A 12,248-nucleotide genomic window follows, 5' to 3' on the forward strand; every position below is an offset into this window, starting at 1 on the left:
AGGATACAAGCCCACCTTGGTCTCTGGATAGGAAAGCCACAAACAAGGACAGAGGACAGACCAATCTGGTCTCCTTTTCTAAGATCCATCATGCCTCAGGATAAGGTCTTTGAGGCATTATTGGTCTTTGGAGAAGAAGATGGGAATGGTATTGGCAAAAGCAATGTGAGATATGGGGATTGGGCAAACTGAGACTGTTTCAGATGGCAATGTCATCCTTCATCAGAAAAACAATATTTGTTATCATATTTGTTAGCAGAAAATAATTTGGGCATACTCATGTGGGCTAATTCTTGGAAATTGTTATTCTGAGATCATTGGTTTCATTTTGCCATGGAAACTATTGGCTGGTACTTCAGGCTTTGGAGTAAAGAGTACGTCCTGAAGGTTCTTTTCCTCCAGGGAAAAGGGTGTGGACATTACAGGAAAATGTGGCTCAAGCATGAGTCACCCTCACTCTTCCAAGAATACTTGCAGAGTCAATGGTCCTTGGACCACTCACGAGCCCTTCCTAGAATTGTTTGTGGAGACAACTGGAAGAGACTTTTGCACATACCCTCCATCATCACTGAGAATCAATCTAAAAAAGACACAGGCTTCTGACCTGACACATGCTGGCCTGGCTCCTGGATGTCTGTCTAGGTATCTAGAATCATCCTGAGTCTGAGCACACAGCTCTAACATAGCAATGCTCTTAAAAAACACTACACACATAAATTGGGAATAAATGCTACTGAAGATATAACATTTGTAATAAGTGACAGGTAGGAGATTAACTGAATTGGGTTAAATTTCGTTAGTGCAAGACTTTGCAAAGCACCTGAAATTGTAGAGATTTCAATAACCAAACAAAAGAAAACATCACATTCCAACCATCCCCTCTAAAAACATCCCAGTTTATTTTAATTCATAATTTTTAACCTCTGATGAAGTCCAGGCAAGTAGGTAAATGTTTTAAAAGGAACCAAGCCTGATCCTATTGCACCACTAGCAATTCTGGTGGTTCCTGATTCTGTCGAGTCCACTGAACACTGATGTCAGGATACTTTACATTTGATTTTTACATTTGTTCAAGATTTCATTTGTTGTTGTTGTTTTCCTTTTAAGCCATTATCTGTAAGCTTCTCAGACCTCAAAGCTGGGAGACAGCTTTGCACGTAATACAATTCTCTCAAAATTATGGACTCATTTGTCATGGCTCAAGTGGTCCCTTGAGCACACATGTCTCCCTCTGTCACCCTCTTATGGTTCTGAACCTACTCTCATGGTACCATCTTTCATGCTATAGTGACTGAGAAGTAACTGGCTCAAGCTCATTAATGGGCTTCAGCAGAGAAAAGTAGGGATGTATGGCAGAGAGAAAGATCTCTTCTCACCCTCTGTAGAGTCAAAGAAACAAAGATATGTTGGCAACCTTTCTGTGACAAGAAGAGATGGAGCCAGGGAAGGAAAGCTTACAGGTGCAAAACGAATAGTCCTTGGTGACATCCCCAAACCACTTAGTCCAAATAACAGCATAGTTGACCTATTGTCAGGAAATTCCAGATCCTTAAGACATTTCCATATTGTTACAGTAATGCAAAGGCTTACTCACACATCAAAATTCCCAACTCATATATTGATAATAGATAAAGAAAATGAGAGTAGGTTCATCAAGCAGTGAGCATGAGTTTTACTTAGAAGTCTATTTAGAGGAAAGATCTTATTCCTGGAGATGGAAGGAAGAGAGATCCAGAGGATTTCTTTAGTCCTTCTTGACACTGATGTTCAAAAACTGTGCTTGATACCAGGTACTGGTGCTTATAATCCTAGCCACTCAGGAGTCTAAAGCCAATCAAAATAGGAAAGTCTTTTAAGACTCTTACTTCCAATTAACCACCAAAATTCTGAAGTGGAATTGTGGTTCAAATAGTAGAGTCCTGGCCTTGAACAAAAATGTCCAGGGACAGAGTTCAAACCCCAGGACTGGAACAACAAAAAAAAGACAAAACCTGTGCTTGACCAATATTTATATTCAAAATGAACTAATGAATGAAGTTGAGAGTCCTCTTTGCTTAACACAAAGCTCATGAAAATGATAACAAACACATGTAAAGGAATTAAAGTGAAAGATGTTTACTCCTATAGATCAAAATACTTCAGGCTCTTAGAACCCTTTTTATACAGCCACCACAAGCCACATGATGTTCATATTGGCCTGGCCCTCTTTTAATCTGAAGGAAATTGGAGTTCATTGAAGCCAATTGAGATTACCACCCAAGTCTGACCGTAGAGTGATGGCCTTGGCCCTTGGCCCAGCCAGTCTTCATCCCTAGCTAGGAAGTGGCCTGGAATGGGAGCAGAGAGTGATAGTGAGGGCCCTGGCTGCTCTCCAAGCCCCTCAGGCTGCCTATAGGCACAGACTCCTGAAGGAAATGTTGGTGGAACTAACATCCATTTAATGTGTTGATGGGACTCCCCATCCCCAATAGAAATTAGATTCAGCGCCTGAGCAGTGACTTTATCATCTGTCTCCAACTCTCCAGCTCCCTAATAGAAGTGATGCTTTGAATGTAATAGATCTCAGAGAAAAATGGGTGATGTGGGGCAAAGCCAGAGGGCTGGATGAGGGAGGGACCAGAAGAGGCCAATGGTCCAAATTTTCACAGGGTATCTGTGTCCCCCAGCCTTCTCCACACTCAGCCAGAAAGGGTATGAGCAACTGGAAATGTGTTTCTCCCTCTCCACTCACTAATCCACAGCACTTCATAATACAGAATGGAAACTGGTCATGTCTCTATCTCTTAAGAGAATTTGACACGTATGTTGGAATTGTTTGAATGTTTGATGGGAAGTCCTGAAATGTAGGTAGAATGGCTCTTGGGTCAATATGAACTGTCCTTTATTTTCACATTTATTGATTGATTGATTTTAGTAATCCTACGGCTTGAACCGCAAGGCCTTGAGTATGGTAGGCAAGCCCTCTACTACTCAAGTAGTTAAACAACATTCATAGCCTTTCATTTTTTTCTTTTTCCCTTTCATTTGCTTTTTGATTTTGAAATAAGGCCTTTCTAAGATTTCCTGGGCTAGCCTCAACCCCATGACCATCCTATCCTCCCTTACCCCCCCCACACTGCTCCATCTCTTGATTAGTTGGGATTATAGACCTGAGATGGAGCCACACCACCAGCTGCAAACTGTTCATTATTGAATGGCTACTATGTCAGACACTGGCATCTCACAATGAATAAAGTAAGTGTTAATACTTTCTTCACCTCTGGTGAAGCAAAACAATTCAAATAACTTGTTCAAGGTCACACATGTGGTGAATATCAGAACCTAGATCCACACCAAGGTCTAACTGATTGCAATATTCTTGCATCTGTGAGTGTGAGCTCACCCGCTGAGTGAAATTCTCATATTGCACTGGGTATGTATTATCTCAAGGAGTCAAAGTAGTTGATGTTAAACAATGTCACCCTGGGGGTAGAGGTAGAATCTTGTCTTTATCTACTGTAGTTCTTTAGGGAGAGGAACATGCATATGAATGAAGATGAGGTTGTAAATTTTCCAAATAATGAGCCCTTATATTTTTGTTTAATACCTTGCAAAACATTTCTAAAGAACACTATCTCATCTGATGGTTGTAAAATTTTTATGATGTTGACTGTCAGCATAATCATTCTCATTTTACTGATGAAGCAACTGAGACAGGATTTTTCTGCGCCTTTCCCACACTTCAGTGGTAAGCCAGTATGAGGTTGGACTCGAATCCAAGTCTTCTGATAGCTGCCTCAACATTTGCCTATTAGCTATTTGGATTTTTGCAAAAGCCTTCGACAAGGTTCTATGTGAAAAGGTATTTAAAGATAATGAGTCTCTATGGGACTTTGGGGCAGCTTGGTCATGGAGGAAGACCTGACTTAGAGACAGGAAAAGACATATTTGTTTGTGGAGACATAGAACTGAGAACTCCCCAAGCACTAGTGTCTTGCGTAAGAATTTTTTTTTTTACATAAACGGTGTAAGGGAGAAAGCAGGAAAATTTACAGATGATCCCAAGCACTTGGTGGTAGCAAGAAACCCAGCCATGAAGGCCACCTACAGTTAGGATGCTCCTTCTTCTAGAGGCCTCATAGTGAGGGTGTAGTGATGAGGAAGACAGCCCCTCTGCTGGGAGCTTTTTAGGGTAGAGGTCGTGTCTGCTGCTTTCCTCAAATTCCCAAGATGTAGACATTACTGAACAAGTAAAACAATGACATTTTAGCCAGGTGCTGGTGACTCACTCCTGTCATCCTAGATACTCTAGAGAACCATATTGAGGATCATGGTTCAGAGTTGGACTGGGTAGGAACATTCATGAGATACTTATATCCAGTTACTCACCAAACATCTGCAAGTGGAGGTGTGGTTCAAATGGTGGAGTACCGTCTTTGAGCAAAAAGAAGGTAACAGCACTTCATCTCTGAGTTCAAGTTCCCATACCAACACACACACACACACACACACACACACACACACACACACACACACACACACATACACACCCCACATTCTCCTACAGTGGTCTCTGAATGTTTAGATGTGATCCAGGTAAGAGATCAAGCAAAGGGAACTTAATATACCATTTTCTACTCTTGATAAACCAGAGCATCCTATAAGAATGCTAGGCAACATTCCAATGGGATTTCAGAGATAACAGCCCAAGAGAGCTGTCATCTTGGTCAAGTTCACTTGAAAGTGGAATATTATACTCATTCCACTCATAAGGTAGAAACATAATCCCAGGAAAAAAGGATCTCCAGAAAAAAAAGGAAAAACTGGAAAGCTACCATGAAAGGAGACTCTTGGATGTGTTTCAGTCAAGAGTGTAGAATTCCTAAAAGTTAGGAGATGGCAACTTAATAGAAAAGATACATTACTTTATTTAGTGTACACAGTGCCTGTGGATTACCTAAACAGTGAGAAAGGATCAAATAGAAACTGATATTTTAAAATGAAAAGAAATCAATGGTGGATTATAAATATAAGTTTGTGGGTTGCAAGATGATAGTCTCTGAGGCTGATACAAGGAAGAAACCATATGAGTCCTTTGACGGAGTGATACATTCATTTATCACCCACCAGAATGGTAATATTAACTTTCCTAACACAGTTTATTCAATATACTCCAACTACGATCACATTTGTATATCAACAGAACTGTTGACATGGATACAACTACAAATGAGAATTTTTTGTATTATTATTTTTATCATATGAAATAATTGAAAACTGGAATATTTTATGCATAAAGCACATATAATTTGGGATTAGCTATGCTTCAGGCACTTGCTATATAGCGAGTGGCCACCATATTGGAAGTCATCCTTCTAAATGAGTCTCTTCTTTGCACCCTGATTCTGTACTCACTAAGCAACTCATGAATTCGGCTTGGTGACTATCCTCCTGAGCGGTGTTGTTGGTGGAGATCTTGCCCGGCCACAAACCTTAGTGTCTCCAGAGATTTCCTATCTGCAGTGAAACACAGTGCATCACATACATGGTTTTCAGACTTTTGATGCTTAGGGGCCACTCAGCATTATGGTTCCCATTTAGCCAAGCAAGTCAGAATGCCCAACTGTCTAGGTTTGGTTCTGATCTTGTCTAGCATTCTGCATTCCAACTATCTAGGTTTGGTTCTGATCTTGTCTAGCATTCTGCATTTTCACAGGCCATTCTACACCATGGACTCAGTTCTTGTGTATCAAAAACCTCTAGTAGCTAAGGTCACAGTTAAAATGTGTAACAGCTGCTTCCAACAGAGGACCAACCAGGCAGAGCAGTGGCTGTGGTATGGGTTTATGGAGGTCCTTTGCGCCTACTCCTGGGGACAAGGTAGAGGGGACAATTAGATAGTGGTGAGTAATCAGTATTCAGGAGTCAGCTAACTGCCACTGGCATGGATGTATTTCAATATTAAGAACTGGTGAGGATAGGGAAGGGGGGAAAACCAAGATGGGTGGGGGGGTGGGGAAGAGGGTAATGGTACCAAGACATGTGAAAGGGTATCAATGTATGTGAATTAATGCACCTTCTATCTGGCAAATAACATGTAACCATTTTATTAATTACAATAAAAATATTTTTTTAAAAAAAATTGGTGAGGCCATACTAGGATCTAGTATCAGCCCTGGTTGGCCCAGCAGAAACCCTCATTCCAGTGCTGTGTGTACCATTGCCCACGTGCAGCTTAGCAGGGACACAAGCACATAGCCTTACCTTTCTTCCCCAGCCAGTTAGCCTCCAGCCCAGGATCTCCCTAGGCAGCCAGCCCCCTTGCTTCCAGCCCCTCTGGCCCTCTGCCCGTCTTCCAGTTGCCACAGCACCTATCTCCATCCCTGGCACGGTGAGACTCTGTGCTGCCAGGCAGACTGCTATTAAAACATCAGCAGGGTGGCCTCCACAAAGGTCAGCCATCCAGGGAGCTCCTGGCAGCTGCTTGTTTGTTTATTGGAACATTATCTGGGCCGGGCTGTTTATTTACATCCATTGAAGGATTGAACAATAAATATCGTCTCCCAGTCGCAGGCAGATGCTTGCACTAGAGCGTTCTGGCTGCCGTCTTGCTTGGAATAATCTCCCTAATGAGCAAACAGTGCCATTCATCTCTAAAGACGTGGGCCTCCTCTGTGCTCCCCCTTTCCAGTCTCTCTGCATATGCTCCCCAAACTTCTCATCCATGTCTCCAATTGTGAGGTTTCTGGGCTGGGTCCAGGTACAAAAAGGCAGAGAAATGGAACTACGACTGCAGATGGATGAAGGAAGCAGATTAAACCTAAAGGCATTGTTCCAAAGTACCCCAAAGCCTCCATGTGAACCCTCAGGCATCCATGCCTAGCATGGCTGGGGCAAACTAGCTAGTAGATGGAGTGGGAGACAAGATAGTCTTTCCACACAGGCTGTGAAACTCACATTTGAATGGGGCCAGCATCATACTCAAGCCTCCCAGAATTAAAAGAGGCAGCCAAGTTTGCAAAGTAGGGCCCTGATAGGGCAGTCAGAGAGTGGTAAGGTGACCAAGGAGGGAAGCAGAAGACCCAGGCTCTGCTCCTCCCTTTAGAAAGCTCTTTCAGATATCCTAGTCTTGATGGACAACCAATGAGGTGACCTGCTGAGGAATAAGAGGCCAGGATTTGTATCCTACAACAAATAGGGTCATACTGTGCTCAGAAAGATGTACAATGAGCCACTGGCTCCAAAGTATATGGGTCTAAAATATTTGACCCTCAGAGGTTCTAGGTGACAAAACCTTGGCATCCTGCCACCCAGGTGCAGAAGCAGGTCAAAGGAAGAATCACTATACTATAGAGTGCGGGAGTCATTTGCTTTCACTTGTGGAATGAACAACCTGAGAGACCAACTCTTAAGTGTGAATCACCACAGTTGATGCCATTGCACACCACACACACACACACACACACACACATTCACAGACACACCTCCACTTGCACACATAATATGCACTCATGTCAACACACTCACACATGTTCCTTATCTCCGATGATGAGATCATTTCTTCTTAATACAGTGTCTGAACTTTCCCAGTAAGATTCCCAAATGACACAGGCCAGAGACTCAACTCAGGCAGAGGAGAATGAGAAGAGCTGGGAAGGGGTGTCCGGCTGGCAGGAAGACAGAGTTGAATGAGATGAGGTCTGAGAATCTTGACCTCTGACTGGTTGTGGAGTTCAATGCATTGGAAAGGGGCTCCTTTTCTCTTCTATATCCCTGGAGAGGAGATTCTCATTTTGTATGCTGGTGGATTGAGTGACCTCAAGCAGCCATGAGACTCTGGGGGGCTATAAATGTTCCTCTGTTAGTGTTGGGGGGGCTTTCCATATAGCCCAGTACTCACTGTACACATCCCATAACCATAAACCAAGAAGACTTCACTTAATGTCCTCTTAAATTTCCCCTGAGCTTTAGTTTTCGAAAGCATTCCAGCCTCTGCTGACACTTTCAATCCCTTTTCCCAGATTCTGTTCATTTCCCATAACACCTGTCACCTTCGAACATGCTCTATGATATATACATTTAGTATGGTCATTGTATGTCCTCTGGGCTAGAATGCAAACTCTACAAGGACAGAAGTCCTCATTGAAAGAGAGATGGTACTTAAATATTGGTTGAATGAATAAGCGAATGAACCAACAAGAACACTCAAGGTAGTTATCAATATCTTTATACCCCCTCATAATGCAGAATTCCCTTATTTTACAGGGATAGAAATAGTTAAGAATTACACTGCCCAGGTCCCAATGGCAGCAGTGCCCCCTTTGCTGTCAGTGTGGACTCTACTTCAGATTATGGCCACCACTTCCTGTCTTGAGTCCCAGGGTTTAGGAGGTGGGCCTAGATGCTGATTCCAAATTTATGCCACTGAAGGTACCTCAGAAGAACACAATGAGGGTTTTGCTTTGATTTCCTGATTCCAGCCAGGAGGTGGATGTGAAAGGAAAAAAGCAAGAATATAAACAGCAATTAATTAGACAGACACTGTGTGTATATGAATCCCACATCATGTTACCAAATACTTCAGGGAAAATTGGCCCCTGCACTTGGATCTCCTGTTACATACATTCACAAAGCCAAGTGATGCTTTCTAGGCAGCCAGTAGATTACTTATCTTTCATTGTCTTAAATTCATTAAATTAGGGATAATGGCCTTTGAACTTTCCCTATCTGCTGAGATGTTGACAAAGAGTAAACTACAATTCCAGAAGATATGGCTGCCGAAGAAGTCAGAAGGAAAGTCAACAGGTTGATGCAAAGCAAGAGCAAGAAGCTTAAGATTCACCTGTAAATGTAAAAAAGAAGAGAATTCAAACCTGGCCCTCTGGTTGCAACTGTTTCAGAAATACATCACAAGAGCTTGGACACTAGAGTTTCAAGTTCAAAACCTCAGTGCCTCAGATCCCTCATGCTCTGAGCCACCACTATTTGAGTAGCCTGTGCTCCAAAATCCTGACTGATGGACCATTTCTCATTCTCACTGGCCAAAAATGTCTGGTCAGACTGTTCATACTCCTTGAAAAAGAAGTACAAATGAAGAGACAGTTAATTTACCACCTGCAATGAGCCAGGGCCCATGCCATGAGCTTTACATGCATTAATTGCTCTGGTGCCTGGCCAATGGGCCAAACTCATCAGGACCAGAGTCCTGAGAAGGGGCATACAGGCAGATAAGTAGGTGGTTAAGTCCACAGGCAAACAGTGTCAGTCCTGGCATAATCAATTAACTCTTTCTAAGCATCATTTTGTGAATATAAAACACCAGAAATAATATTGGTACTTTATCATCCTTAGTATTTGTGCATGACCTGTCCCAAGCATGTAAAATAGTGCAAGTAAGGTGGTAACAGTTGAGTTTCAGTAAATGTTAGCTGTTATTATTGTGTAGTTATTCCTATTGAATGGATCAGATCTTTATGACCCTCATCTGACCACACTGGGAGATGCAGTCCTATGTGTTACACAAAGGTTTTTGTAGGAGATGATGAGTCCACAGCTGGGTTCTAACATCTCACAAGGCCACTTAAGGGTTGGGTAGTGAGATGGGACCCATATCTCAACTGGAAGCTGAATGGAGCACACTAGAAAAGGGCAGTGAGCCAGGTGTAGAAGGCTCTGTACTCACGGAAAAACTCTGTAAGTTATGTTCCATAAACACAGACCCAGTGACCTCCCTGCAAATTCCCAAAGCAGTAGGCATTGTCCAGGAAACTGAGTTGGGTTCCACTTGCAAGTGCCTTAAAACGTGGCCACTTCATAGAGGACAAGGAAAACAACTTGATGGTATTGTTTAACCAAGACACAAGAGGGAATGGGGAGAACCACAGCCTGGCCTTTCTTAAAAAGAGCCATGTCTGAGGACTTAGCATGGGCAGAGCCTAGAGTCAGAGCTGGCTGGGTGCTGAGGAAAAACAGGGTCTGTTTCCTAAAGGGGTTGCTGGTCCCATGTGAAATTAGTAGAGACTGTACAAAGAACAGGAACCCCATTCTTCATCTACACACACCACTGTCTCCTCCAGTGACTTTCACATGTCACTCAGAGGCCACCTCCTCCTCTACACCCACATAGCACTAGCATCGTGAATGGGTTAACATTGGAAAGCCATTCCGGGCACCTTGAATGAGCAGATGCTGAGAGCATGAGAGGAAGTTGTCCAGTCAGCACTTCTGCTCTCCTAGCTTTCCAGCCTCCTCTGCAGGGGGAAGTGACGAGAGCAGCTGTGTTCACAGGGAAGGGAACCCCTAGCCAGTGGGAGGCCTCGGGAAAACAGAAGAGAGGGGCTCGGGATGGCAAGCTTCTATGTCAGTAGGTTTTGGAATCTGAAACAGTAAAATCCTCACTCCGAAGATGGAAGCTTCTAGTACAGGTCTGGAAACAGAGTGGAAGTTCAGTAATTAAGGAATTAATGCAGAACGTGGCTGCCTACATTTCACTTCAGGCTCCGGGGCAGTATCACTTCCCCTGACTCCACATTGGCTTCCTCCCTTAGCTCGTCTTTTCTCATCATTTCCACTTTCTGATCATCCTTGACACATTGTCACCCTCACTCTAGAGGGGATCCCCATGAATCTAAGTCTCCTCTTGACTCCAACCCCATGCCCTCACGTTGGTCATCAGCTCAACTACACGACACTGACCACTCTAACACACTGCAGGCTCAACATTCCAGAACTGTACGGGCCCCTTGCTTGCAATCCGGTTCCCACCATCTCATCTCCCTTCCCCCTTGCCTTTCCTCCCATTTTCTCTCTACTTTTCTTCAGCCAGCCCAGTATACAAGTCCCTCTGAAGCTGGTCAAGGTTTCTCTTTATTTTCTCTGTAATACTTGCCCAGAACCATTGCTTGCTCATGTCTCATCTACCTGCAGTACTACGTGTCTGGTCACATGAAGCTGTCATATGCCTTAGTGGATGCTTCAGGAATCTTCTTTTCTCTGTAGGCTTTGAGCATGTTTTGATTATGCATGAAAGGGTCAACATCTGGAGGTCAAATGCCACTAGGCAGAAGCACGGGAGGTGGATCCAGCCACACGCTTTCCCTACTCTACCCAGTAACAGTGTCTGCAACCTCAGGAGAATGAGTCCAGTTTGTTCGGATGTCCTCTGTTGAAATGTGGGACTCAGAATGCGATCTCAGTGCCACAGTGAGGATATTAGCAGGTGGGTTATGAAATGCTGACAAGTCTCTGGCACTAACTGGCAGTATAGGCCTGCGAGTGGTGGCTAGTTTATAAGCAGTGGGCTTCACTAGTATGAAGATAAACAGGTATAGAACATCACTCCCTGCCAGGGCTCCCAACAGCCTGTGAACAGCATTTGTTTAGTAGATATTAGTTAATAAACAAATGCACACACGGGTTCTCTCTCAAAAGAAAAAGACCAAATGGTTCCAGGGTTCTCAGACATTATCTGATGTCCTCGATTCTCTCTTAAGCTTAACTTTCCTTAGTGTACTCTTCTAAAAGACCACCAGCCCCCCCCTTCTGATGCCAAGAACACCAAAGGTGGCACAGCCTACATGCTTCCATCCTTGGATAGTCTTCCGAGCCAGCTGTCTCTGAGAACTCTAGGGGAACAAGTGTTGTTCTGCCCCTAGGCACTGCTCTGCAATTTCCTTAACAGATTAAATAACCTGGGGAGCAAGCATCAGACAAGTTGAGATTACTCTGACATCTGCTTTCTCTGATGAGCTCTGCTCTGGTCCTTTCCCTGCAGTCTCATCAAGCCGTGGGGGCACCAGGCCTTCCCTGGAGCTCTTAGGCTGCCATTTAGGGACACATGCATACACTTTTGTGTAGTGAAGTATGGCCTATATTCACCCAGGCCAAAGGACCAAAGTTCTGGATTTCTAGAATGAGGAGATACAACCTCCCCCCTCTGCAAAGATCTCCCCATCCTCCAATCCCACCTCAACCTTAAAACCACATGGCACCTCTTCTTGTGATCCCCAGGAACCAGGATCTAGCTGACAGATTCAGACTGTTTCTGGTAGAGAGGCTGAGGGCTGCTTTGAGGGCTTGAAACACTCCCAAACAGGCAGTGATTCATGCTTGGTTCCCTTGGGAGCTAGGAGTTCAAAATCACTCTGATTCCTAACTTCCTAGAGCTACTTTAGCATGTCTGGACAAAAATGAGGTCACAAGTTAGTAGGAAATCCATGCCATATTACTGAAGACCCAGCTCAGGGGTCACCAAGAATTAAAGACTCCTC

The 12,248-nt window shown here is 43.7% G+C and overlaps 1 protein-coding gene across 1 annotated transcript in view; it reads right to left on the reverse strand.

Annotated features, from left to right (window-relative positions):
- Positions 1-12,248, reverse strand: part of Plxna4 (plexin A4) — a 338,047-nt gene that overhangs the window by 142,938 nt on the left and 182,861 nt on the right. The window lies entirely within an intron of this gene.

The sequence above is a fragment of the Megascapheus bottae genome, chromosome 5, assembly GCF_031878675.1.
Source record: "Megascapheus bottae isolate mThoBot1 chromosome 5, mThoBot2.hap1, whole genome shotgun sequence".
Classification (NCBI taxonomy): Eukaryota; Metazoa; Chordata; class Mammalia; order Rodentia; family Geomyidae; genus Megascapheus; species Megascapheus bottae.